The 13,028-nt window shown below is 41.8% G+C and overlaps 1 protein-coding gene across 2 annotated transcripts in view; it reads right to left on the bottom strand.

Moving 5' to 3' along the window:
• ZC3H12C (zinc finger CCCH-type containing 12C) overlaps positions 1-12,749 on the bottom strand; it is a 57,777-nt gene extending 45,028 nt beyond the window's left edge. Inside the window, exon 1 of one of the 2 annotated variants that reach the window (XM_043530070.1) lies at positions 12,310-12,749. The gene's annotated coding sequence lies outside the window, so the exon portion shown is untranslated. The remainder of the gene's footprint in view (positions 1-12,309) is intronic. The other variant, XM_037890465.2, reaches the window with a different exon arrangement.
• Positions 12,750-13,028: the final 279 nt, after the last annotated feature.

The raw sequence follows: 13,028 nt of genomic DNA, 5'->3' as shown, positions 1-13,028 counted from the left end.
TTATTAACTCGCATTTTATTTCCATCTTAATATATGAATTTGAAAGCTGAAAATCCAAAGGTATACTTAAGTATGTATGAATGCTTTCAAAAAGCAAATACCTGGGATATGTATAAAGAATGAAGCCAGTTTTGCCATGGCAGACATTCTGTTGGGCAGCTGTGAGACGGAGATTTGCTTCTGCTTAACTGGGTGTCAGCTCCCACACCACCAGCCTGTTAGCCAGCCAAGCACACTCCTCAGGGCTGTCAGCTCTTACTTTGCTTTGTAGGTTAACAATAAATGCACCCGTCCCTGAGTCCCTTTGAAGAGTTCCCCTTTAGTGTCTAGCCCCTTATCCACTGAACATTCACAGAAATGTGAGGCGTGCTGTCCCCAAGAGACCAGTGTACACACCAGCTTATATGATTCAACTCAGGATCAGCACCTGGCTTAATACCCAGCACTAAGATCTATTTATAGTGAAAACAACAAGGTTATCATCAAAGACTCAAAAGATAGTGGGTGATGATAATGGAAACAAAAAAGTTACATATACAAATATAACACTTTCTAGAGACTAAACTTTAGATGGAGGTTAGCCAGGTCAATTAAGAAATTTATCTCACCCCAAAATGGCCTTTACAATGTTTCAACCAACGCTGTGTGTGATGAATGTAAATGCATTGCCTGCTTATTGCCTAGGTGAAGGATGATGGGGATGTCATCTTTGTTCCCCAAACACAGTCCAGCAAACCTTTGAAGTGTATCCAAAATAAGGATCTCTTAGTTCCTTTCTGAAAATTTTATAATCCTTCATCTGCACTCATCCTAGATGTTTGTCAACTCTACTTTGATATAAACTTTAACACACACACACCTCCTTAATTGGAATCTGTACATATACCTCACAATGATATTAATGACCATTATGACCCTGGCTTTCATTTAAGACCTCCCATGATACTAATTGTTGAACCACAATGTGCATACCAGAATCAGGGCATTCCTGTAATCCCCCTTCCCAGCTGGGTCACAACAACTAAAGGAATATGTACAAGGATCTGACTGAAAAAATTCCTCTGTCCAACACCATTCACAGAGGGAAAAATCATGGGACTTAACTACATAGAGGACATGCAAAGAGTGGCCCGGGATAGGAAGGAATGGCAGAGGCTTGTTCATGCCCTAAGCAATATCTGACTGCATGAAAAAGATTCAGAATAAGAGAATTAAATGGTGCAAACTAGCTCCACTGAAATCTATGGGTACATCTACACTGCAGCTGGAGATTTAATTTCCAGCTGTGGTAGACAGATACATGCTAGGTCTGATCAAACTAACCTACTGAAAACAGCCACAGCAGCACAGGCAACTGGAGAAGCTAAACGTCCGAGTACGTACCTAGAGTCTCAGATGGGATTGTACTCAAGGCAGCTAGCCTGTCCCACCACTGCTATTTTTAGAATGCTCAATTAAAGCTATCATGTGAGTGTCTACCCAAGTTGGAAATTACACTTTCAGCTCCAGCTCAGACATACCTAATGTCAAAACTCCCAACGACCACAATGGGGCCAGAATTTCACCCAGAATGTTGCAATGAAACCACTAAGTAACAGTAGTCATATTGAAGTGAAACGGAACATAACCTTTCAGACAGGGGATTTCATTTCAACTGAACCAAAGTACCTTGTTTTAATGGTTAGAAAAATAATCCTTCACAACCACTGTATTTATTTAAAGGGACACAATCAACTTTTAAAAACCGCAGTCTGAAAATGCTTACCTCCTATTTATAGGAATAATGCCTAAAATTACTACAACGGGAAGAGATTAGAGGAAAAAGTTCTCCCTTTTAGTTTACTTTGTACACTTAGTGTATAGTTGGTTTCACCATTTCTACTGGTTAGTTATTTAGGTCTTAAGCCTGTAATTGAATCTGCATAGGTAGATCCCTGTGCCCACAGAGAGCTCTCTTGACTTCAGTAGGGCTTCGTGTGGGCACAGAAGTCCACCTGTGAGTATCCAATTGTAGGAGCAGGGCCTGATCAGGCAGTCCCCTGCTTGTATGAGTCTTTCACACAATGGCAAGGGAGAGTTTTTTTGTTTTTTTTGTTTTTTTAAAAACAGGCAAATGTTACAGTGAAACTCAGAAGTTGTTAGTGGGACTCAGAGGCAGGTAGAACAACTTTTAACTCACTGTTTTTAATTGATCAAATTTCAAACTAATATGTCCCCTTGAAGGACAAAAATAAACTAAGTGGCACACAACATCCCATTGTTACACTTCATAAGAATAAATATTTATTCAGAGTCCCATATTTTAACTAGTTATTTTCCAACACAAAATTTAAAAACACAAAAAACAAACAAACAAAAACAAAAATCCACTAATCCAGATAGCTATTGAGTGACTATTCTCACAGATATCAGTAGAGAAAACTTCTCTATGTATTTCTAGATCATCACACAGAAAGGTGTGTATCAGAGCACTGCCTGAATATATTTGGTTAAAGAAAATCAGCAGTCTTGTTTATTGTTGTGCTGCTTTTCAATGACCTTACTGCTTAAGAGTAAGTGTCTATTTACACTTCAAAACACCACTCTTTCTTAAAAACAAAACAAAACGTATTTTCATTGATGAATGTTAGATGCTGGTCTTTTCCTTTGTTCAGAATGAATCACATGGACAGTTTGTATACTTTCTGCACATGAAAAACTGAAGTGTCTAATTAACTTTCCTTGTGACAATATTGGGCAACCAGCCAATATCTACAACTGTATAGAGTATAACTGTCATGCTTAACAGAATGCTTTTATTCAAACTGTTCTGTCAGAAGAAAAACCAACATGGTTATGTGAGAGAGCATTCTCATTATTTAAACAATTTAAAAGAGCTCGATACCCTACATAACATCCATTATACTATATTAGGGCTACCGAGCTCATTTGTGTTAGAAAACTATCCCTTAAAAAAAAGCCAGAAATGAATGTGACAGAAAATATTAGGGCTTGTCTACACAGCACGCTACTGCACAACATGCCATGATGTAATTCTACAGCACACCAGTATGCCATGCAACGACTTCCATGTAGATGCTGCTGCAGTGTGTGGAAAGTTCCAGAGTCTTTCAGTTCTAATGTGGCCACCTGCTTACTAGGTGATGTGTCTTGTCAGAAGTACATGACAGCAGTGCTCCAGGGTTTCTGGTTGGAGATTAATGTATTGGTTTGGCCTTTTAACGTCCTAAATGGCTTTGGTCCTTCCTCTTTGAGACACCACCTTTCTACCCAAGCTATACTGTTGCAGTTGTCAGCTTGGGCTGGAGTTTCCTCAGATACAGCTTCCAGCAATGGATTCTCCATGAGGGGCTTCCAACTTTGGAATTTACTCCCTTTCTTGGAGTGAAATAGCCAGAGCGTGCAGCAAAGTCCATCTCTTTACCCAAACTTTTGAGGGGAGAGAGAGAGAGAGAAGCCCAATAAAGTTGGAAATTTGGGGGTGTGGTAAGGTACTGTCAGGATGTCTGAATTTGATGGTTTTCTCTGGCTCATTATTTTTGGGAAGGTGCTGGGACTTGTTAATGTAACTTTAAAAGTATGGCAGGCACCTAGATCTGGTATTAAGTGGGTTTCTCTTCACCTCCCTCACTGCCCCCCCACCACTTCGTTCTAAATCTAAACAAAGAAATAAGTATCTTGAGCCTTTAAAAATACATTTGACAATGTATCTAGCCATTATTTAGCCTCAGATTTTGTTTGGATTTACTGTAGCCATAGAATACAAAGAGACCTCTAGGAAGTAACTCAGGATCAGACTTGACATTCTGAATATTTCTAGGATAAACCTAAGATAAACTAAGGAATAAAAAAGTCTTTATTTTTGAAAATAATCTAGTACATCATAACCCTGCCACCACCACCTGATTGCTCTTTTTCCAACTTTAAAATTCTCAGATTCTTTTTGGGTTGAAAATTTTCTTATGATTAGTCAGTCTAAACCTAATGAGAATTTTTATTTAAAAAAAAAAAAAAAAGGGACACAAGCAGATTGAGTTCCAGGGCTGTGAACAGAGTATGTTTCTCCTTAAGAATAATATTTCATACTCTTTTGCTCTAAACTCAAATGTCTTACTTTTAAAAGTTCAAACTTGTCATGCAGTTAAATCTTCTGACAATGACAAATGCATGTGACACGTCTGAATGTTCAGTTCAGAAACGGCAAAGTTATTAACATTCAGATGTATTAACTCTCTTAGCAACATAAAATTTTAATATCTATCATTAAATGCAAGATTACTTTCCACATAACTGCTCTCATTTTAGTTGATGTATCAATCCTTACTTACAGTGTTCAGTGGAAACTTTTTGGTTTAAAGATCAGAATGAAAACTGTTTTCTTTTACAATCCCGGAGAAATGAAAAATGTTTGCACCTTGTTGAGTGCACCTATACGCAGGTAAACAATTTAACAGCCTGTGCAAGTGCTAAGTGAACAGGAAGAAGGATAAATATATGAAGTTAGCCACTGGTGCTACAAGTAGTTTTATACAAGGTTTCTTCTTGCTCTACAGACCAGAGAAACACAATGTGCCCAATCTGTACCATGTTGGTATCTGGAATTTAATGAGATCGTCCAGCCACTGACCAAGCCTAGCTAAAGCCATTGCCTAGGAGAAATAATCAGCTTTATGAAAACTGACCCTAAAAGACTGCGCAGACTTGAGGCCTGTAGTCTGGAACTATGTATTTATGAACTTACAAAAGCAAGGGTGTAACTATTTTGGGGTAGGTCTTGTAGAAGGGTGGTAGTTAATTCCTTAATTCACTGAGCAGGTGTGGTTTGTCAAACTGCACCCTGAGTAAGGGACATAGGACTTTCCCTTTCAAAAGAAAAGCTGGGGCCAGCCCTAAGGAAGGAAAGCTACAGCACCCAAATTTGAGGAGAAGGTTTAGGTTGTTTAATTTGAATTGCTTTTGGTTACAAAGCCAAATCCCAGCTACCAGGTAACTCTTGACTTTGTACAAGGTGTGTACAGCATTTTGTTGGAGCAGGGTAAGGAATCCACCAGCTTACATCTAGTACCAGAAGTTGTGGAATTTTTCCCACAACCTCCACAATAAAATGTATAAAGAGGAAAAAAAAAGGACAAGTGGCTGGTGGAACAACAGCTGAAGCAGAAAGCTCAGATTTCAGTCTCTGAGCAACAAGCATAGGCTTTAGCCCAGAAGCATCTTCAAAAAGCCCAGACTGCAGTTCACCAGGAACAGCAACGGCAGTTCCAGAAACAGTAAGAAGTCCAACTTACAGTTCAGCAACAATGGCAAAAGCCCAGTTGGCAGTCCAACAAGAATGGCAGCAGCAATTCCAGGAGCAGCTGCTATACAGACTTGCAAAACCAGGTGCAGTGCCCTGGGTGTTCGTAAATCTCAACCGTTTCCTAGTCAGAAATGGAACTATTTCCAGAGGTGTGCTTGGTCATTTACAGAAGGTGGCTATTGCAGTGCAGGAGTCATCATCATCTTAGGTATTCAATCAATTCCTTTTTGAGGGGAGAAGGAGAGATGGCATATCCGGCCCTGGGAGAGGATGCTACCACAAACTATGAGGATGATCAGATCTGCCATCCTAGACAAGTTGGGGATCTCTGAGAAAATACTTAAAGTGGTTTTCAGGGATCTCTTTTCCTTGGAGATGCAGCCATGCACCTATGCTTGGCATTTGATAGGCTGGGCAACTTGATGGCTCGAGAGTGATATTTACAGACAGTTAAGGAACTGATAGACCTGCTAGTCCTAAATCAACAGACTAGCTCCCTGGCAGAGTGAAAGAATGGATGAGTTGATACCAGCTGTCTATGCTAGTAGAAGTAGTGCAACAAAAGGAATATGACAACTCCTATGGTGGAAGCTAGCATCTCAACCAAAAATGAATCCAATTCTTCTCTGCTAGATTATGTTAGCCTTGGGTCGAGGTGAAAGGTCAACATTCCCTCTACCTCATCAAGAGGAACTGGCCAGCATACAAACAGAGATGACACTATTTTTTGTCAGACCCAGACGTAGGTTTGCCACTGCAAAGTTTCATCGGTTTGGGATTTGGGTGATGCTACCATAAAATAAAACTTTTCACCAAATCAAAGTTTCAAAATCTTATCATCTCATGATCAATGAGATTGCGTGCAACCTCTTGCTGGTGCTTTAGCTTCCAACCCTTGTGCATCCATCACAGTTCATATGTGAACTAAAGTGATCTGGGAGGATGGCGTAGGAGAACAGGTATTTCAAAACCACCATACTGACAAGCAATTTTGGCCTCGGCTACCATGTCGAAAAGGCTAATGGAGTTTAGCCAGCCTCTGATCTCTGTCTACCTAGGACATCTGCAGAGCTTCCATGTGGAATTCTTTTCACATATTTACAATAACCTATTCCATATTCCTTTGTCAGGCAGCACTATGTCTCCAACTTCACTAACTTGTACAATCCCCAGCACTTATTTGTGACTTTCAATTCCCTCCTAAACCCTTCCCTTCAAAGCACAAGACATTGCTGTATTTTTCAATATGAGGATTGACAAGATCCATCAAACTGTTTCCTCACCCTCTCCTTGGGTATGACTTTCTTCTAGCTCATTCCCCACAAAATACTGTCCACAAAACAAACAAACAAACCAAACCTACCTCTATAACACCTGCCCCATCTCTATTCGCTTTTGAACCCATCACATGTGCTGTTTACAATTGATTTAATTTCCTCTCTATCCTCCCTCAAGAAAAAAACAACAGTTTGGAGAAGGAACATATTCTATTAAGTTTGCAATACCTTCCAGAAGTTGTATCAGGATATGCTAGCCCTTTAAGATGGGTCCAGATCTAAAAGCTGGGAATGGGCAACAGGGGATGTATCGCTTGATTATTATCTGTTCTGTTCATTCCCTCTGAAGCACCTGGCATTGGCCACTGTTGGAAGACAGGATACTGGGCTAGATGAACCTTTGGTATGAACCCAGTATGACCATTCTTATGTTAAAAATTGTTGTCACTTATGTCAGCCCAAAACACAGGCATTCTGGGAGCTGTATTTTCCAGGGCACGTGAGCTCTAAACCTCTACCGCAAAGAATTCCAGGAAGAATGAAGCAGCATATATAAGTAGCTATCTTATTTCACAAGGTGGGAGTTCTGGAAAGAGTAGGTGTGCTAGGTAAGGACTGTGGAAAGATCAACATAGATACCTGGCCAGAGAAGGGAAAGCATAGAATCTGATACTGTTTGTGAGGTGATCCTGGAGAGAGTGAAGAACTTGGGAGCAAATAGAAGAGGCAGCATCGGCCAAGAAGGTATACAGGGCTTGGGAACTGGTATTTATTTGGGGCCCAAGGACGGCATTTGGGGAGGATGCTTCCCTCCACACCCCAATACTGAGAATTTTCAAGTGTTTTTGTTTGGTTTTGGCACCCTTGTGAAAGAGCCAATGGCCCAATGTAGACTACTATGCAAAGGAAGTGCTTGTTTAAAATGTTTTTTTATTTTGCATTTTTGTTACTCTAGAAAGGGTGGACTTCTCTTTAAGAATCAATTATACTTAGTTAATGAAAGTGAGGATTGGGGCGAGGAGGTCTGAAAGACTGCCTCACTTTTTGCTTGTGTCTCCCACAGTATTCTGTTCAGATGCTACTTTTAATATGCAACTTAAAAACTGAGAAAACAAATGCCAATTCTTTGAAACCGTATAATACAGCCAAAATGGCTGCTGTAAATCCTGGGTTTCTCGCTCCAGACCTATAGTAAAAGCTATTTTTTTTAATATGAAATACTTAGAATGATTGTAGACAGGAAGCATCTTAAGCATGACTAGTCAATAAAAATTTCAAAGGCTAAAAATCTTCCATTATTCTTTTACAAATGACACTCAAAACCCTTATTGTATCTTGAACCTTATATATGGGTACAGAACTGACTGTTTGTATAATTGTTTACTTTCTCCTAATGATGGACAATGGCAAGGGGTCCCTCAACAACTTTAGTTACCAATGACTACTAGTGACTGTTCACTTGCAAGATCTTCAAGTTTCAGTGGGATCCAAGAGGATAGCGCTGGGCACCTGGTCAGGTAACAAGAAATACCTTTTGACAGTTTGCTTATGTTCTGTCTTGTCTATCTGGACTGTAAACTGTCTGGGATAGGGACTATGTTTTATGTGTTTGTATAATGTGTATAGATCCTGACTGGGGTCTTTAAGTGCTACCGCAATACAAGTATTAAGATATTGCAAGTGAATATTCAACACCGAAGAGCAAGTTATCTCAGAGTGCCTTCAACACTACCCCACAAAAGAGTATTTAAGATAACCTATGAGGCATTTGCTTTATCTAAGGCCCCAAACCTGCAACTGGCTCTGTGTACATTGACTACTGTGACCAGATGGCACAGGAATCAAATATTTTAAAACTCGTGGCACAGCTCTCAGTTAAAGGACCCACACTTTTAAAATTTGATCTTTTGGTAAGTCCACCAGCATCTGGATGTATTAATGTTTAGGGCCCAATGCAAGGACTGTTTATTTTGATCACAATTTGATTAACAAAAGAACTACAATACCAGAACAGAGGAGTAATAGTTCTAGTCCAGTAATGTATCTCCAGCAGCGGCCAGTCAGTACCAGATGCTTCAAAGAAAGGGGCAAACATTCTCATAATGGACAGTGATGGAACAACCTGACTATAAGGGAAGCTCCTTCCTACATCCAGGCAGTCAATGGTTGACATATTTGTTGTATCCTATAATGCAATTGCTGGAGTCTTTATTAACTTGCACGTGAAACCAGAAGCAATTCAGAGACTGTTATCACAGAGACCCTGTACTTCAGCCTTTTCCCTAGTAACCTGAATGTAGCTTTCAGGAGCTCTAGGTAGTCTTTATTTTGCAGTTGTCTTAATACCAGTTGGAAACACTTAGCTAGCTGCCTTGGCAATAGGCACTCTGGAAATAAATAAGTCTAGGAAAGTCTCTAGACTATTCATTTTCTTTAACGATATCCATCCAATAACTCATCCTAGCCATGTCCCAAATGTGACACAGAAAAGTGAGAGAGACAGCATAATAGTTTCAAAAAGGGGAGAAAAAGTTAAATGTTGCAAATCACAGCATTAAATATCCTAAATTTACTAGCATTTTTCTGAGTAACCGTTATCCCTCTCCCATTGCCACTAGTACATATCAAAGAATTTTTTCATGGCTGAGATATACTTAAAGAGATATGCATAATAGGAACGCTATAATCTAGAAGACAAAGGCCTAATGAGATCCAATGGCTGGACCATTGGAATAACTATCACTAGAAGTCTTCAAATAAAGATTGGATATGTTTCTAAAAAGATGAAATTCTAGCTCAAACAAGAAGTTATTGGCCTGATGGAAGAATTACTGGGTGAAGTTCTATGGTCTATGTTATGCAGGAAGTTAAACTAGAACCCAAATCCCTTTTGGCCTAAATCTAGGAATTTCTGGGCTGTTTACAGGCAAGCTATGTTGGCTAAAACAAGATCTTACTCAAACCAAACTTGTAGTCTGATTTTTTTTTTTTTTTTAAATTCACTTTCATTGCCTTTGCATGGCTTGTCTTCATTTCACTGTTGGGGATATTTTCAACTAGAAGCAGGGACTACCCGAAATCTCACACAGGAAAGATGAGTCTCATGGAGATTTCCAACTCAAGTTTATGTAACTGAGAAAGTGACATTCTGAAAACACAAAAATGTTTGTGTGCTCATCAGAACCAAACTGAACGCTAACCCTTGAAAGGTTAACCAGTATCAGAAATCTAGTTCTCCTTGAGCAGCAAGACAAGTCTCTGGAATATCATTACTTGATATTTTTAAAGCACAGATCCATCCAGTAAAGTTAGTAATTAAATCATTCCAACAGATTAATACTCAGCCCAACATTCTGAGACTCCATCTATGCATAAACACCACAGTCTCCACAGACAGATGAGCAAAGTCCTGGATAATACCTATGCTCAATCAGTTTTTTTGAAAATTACCATCTGATTCTCCGACTTTTACACCCTAGGAAAATTCCACCAGAATTTATTTTTTTTAAAATCAAGATGTGTGGTATTTTTCTAAACTCACAAGCAATCTGAATACAGGAGACTGAGAGCATACTGGGACAATGCATGCCAAATTATGAAACTTCCATGTGACCCACATCCTTTAAGCCTAATTTAGGAAGTGCTTCCACTATCCTACATTACTAAAGCAGCTGTAAAGTTACTGAATGTTGACATAGCAAGCTGGTAATAAAATAGCATTGCTTTCAATATCCATTCACTACTATGCACTTCAACAAAGGACTTCACCAAGTACATCTAGAGAAATGTGCTCTTGCATTGCAGCTAGATATACTAAATACAGTAAGTATTAACTAATGTTCCAGTAAACTGAATGGACCCTGGTTGAGAACCATTGATATAGACAATCCCTGCCAGTAAGTGTCTAACAGATATACTGGAAAGGGAGCAATCTGTTACCTTGAAAACCCTGAAGGTACATGAATGGCTTAGTTTCTTTCTATATCAGAAGGCTATGTTAAACTTCTAAACACTCATCTTCAGTATACACGGTCAAAGTTGACATTAATGACCTTCGCTGGTCACTAAATGTGAGCCACTACTCAGAGCTGTGGATTTCCCCCCCCCTAAAACTAACAATCAAGAGTGATCTTGAACAAAATATTCTTGGACTGTAGCAAAATTATTTGTATAGAAGTGCTCAAAGGCCCCAAATAGGATTTGGGCTCCATTGTGCAAGGTGCTGTAAAAAAAACACAGCATAAAACAGGCCCCTATCCCAAAGAGTTCACAATCTAGAACCTAAATCCTACAAACATTGTTGCATATGCATAAAATTTCTCATGGGTGTTTGCAAAATTAAGTCTAAATTAAGACAACAGAAGAGGATGAAAACTTTTTAAATTAAAGGTACAATTTTCTAAAAAAACCCACACTTGGGTCTGAAAAATTTCCAACTAGCATTATAAACAACACCTATGACTGGCCCCAAAAAATTATATTTGTTTAGTGTACGTAATAGCATTTTTTGTATAGTGACTTTCCTTGTTTTCACTATTTGTGGCACTTTCACCTAGCAGTGTAGGAATGAATATTTTGTCTGGTAAATACCGAGAAGTATAGTTAATACCATAATAAGCAACAAAGGTGGAACAGTAAGACAAGTGTTGCACATGAAACTACTTTAAAACTCCTCCTTAAATTGGCTATATATTAAGTTAAACATGCCCCTTAATATAACTGTTTCTATTAACTCTGAACACAGAGTTACAGAAACAGGTTTAAAGAATTATCCGAATAGTAATGATTAATTATTAGCTACACAAAGTCAACTGCTCTTGACTCTAAACAAATATTTCCACTATGGTACACCTAAGAAAATGAAGCCGTTGAAACTGACTACCTGAAAGGAACTGATCAAACACCATTATGCATGCAAGTGAGTGACAAGGCTTCTTCCCATGTCACAAGAGGTGTTAGATCACAAGCAAGGAAAAGGAAAATGGACAGGAAAATGGAGGAAGTCTTTCAGAAGTCAACACAATAGGGGAACAGTTGTCTCAACACAGACGGCCTGTTCCCCAAGCCATAGGTCTGTGTCCCTGAAACAGTGGAAGTTTTATGGTATCAGAGTCTTTCCAATCCTAAAATACAACCCTTTCCTAAAGAACACGGCCCAGCTCTCACCAGCCCTTGGATTACACATGCTATCTTCATAAATATGGACAAGAACAGAGACTTCCAGATAACTAGGATTAAAGCTAAAATGTGTTATTTTTTGGGGTGAGGGGAGGACAAGGCTGGATTTGGGGTGTCTCTGGAGAAGACTTTGAGGAGGCTTGGTTTTGGAGCGTTGTTGTAGCCCTGCGGGTCCCAGGACATTAGAGAGACATGGTAAGCGAGGTCATCTCTTTTACTGGACCAGCTTCCGAAGAGCGCTGTGTAACTCGAAAGCGTGTCTCCCTCACCAACAGAAGTTGGTCCGATACAAGATATGACCTCCCCCGCCTTGTCTTTGGAGCGGCTGGCTGGACTGAAAGCGGCGTTCGGTGGACTGAGGCAAGAGGGTGTGTGGGGGAAAGGGAGCAATTGGAGCAGGGCGCTTGGCGGGATGTGGGGAGAGGGGACAGGGCTGCTTGGTGGGTGGGGAGGGAGAAGAGAGGGGAGGCTGGAGGGGCTGCCCGGGGAGACGGGATGGAGGAGGGACCGGGCTGCTCGGCGGCAGCAGGGCTCGGCAGGCACCGGGACTCTTACCTCGCATGAAACCCCTGAGCGTCCGCCGCGCCTCACAGCTGCAGCCGCCCGGCGTCCAAGTCGGCCGCTCGGCGCGCCGCTAGCCCGGTGATCTCACCAACGCGACCTCGCGGAGCCACCGGCAGCCAAGGCCTGGAAACAAAGCGGGCAGCAGCAGCAGCCCCGGAGCCACCTTTAGTCACACGCCGGCCCGGCCCGGGCCCGCTGCCCCTGTCTCCAGACCCCGCAGCGCGGAGCGGAAACTCGCCGGCCGCCGCCATGGCCACAGGAGACGCCGGGGAGGCGCCCACGCTGCGCCACAGTTACCACGGCCCAGCTCCCTGCCCCCGGTCCTGGCCACATCCCCCCCGTATGCTCCCCGACCGCCCTGGCCTAGCTACCCCCACAGCTCCTCCTGCCCTGGCTACCCGTCCTGGCTACACCCTCCCAGCCCCGCCTACGCCCCCCACTTCCCTGCCCTGGCTACAACCCAACTCCTGCTCCCACCCCAGCACCCTGCCCCGGCTACGCCCTCCCAGTTCCTTCCAGCCCCCGCCCCTCTTCTGCCCCGGCTACGCCCCCCGAGTTCGCCTTGCCCTGCCACCCCCAGCGCCCTGTCCTGGCTACGCCCCCCCCCTCCCGCCAGCTCCCTGATCCCCCTCGGGTCCCTGCCCGGGCTACGCGCTCCCTGCGCCCCCAGCTCCGCTCGCCGCCTGCTCCGTTACCCGGGTCTCTGCCCC

This window comes from Chelonia mydas, chromosome 1 (assembly GCF_015237465.2).
Source record: "Chelonia mydas isolate rCheMyd1 chromosome 1, rCheMyd1.pri.v2, whole genome shotgun sequence".
Taxonomy (NCBI): Eukaryota; Metazoa; Chordata; order Testudines; family Cheloniidae; genus Chelonia; species Chelonia mydas.
The sequence above is the reverse complement of the archived record's forward strand: the minus strand, read 5'-3'. Positions and strand labels throughout refer to the sequence as shown.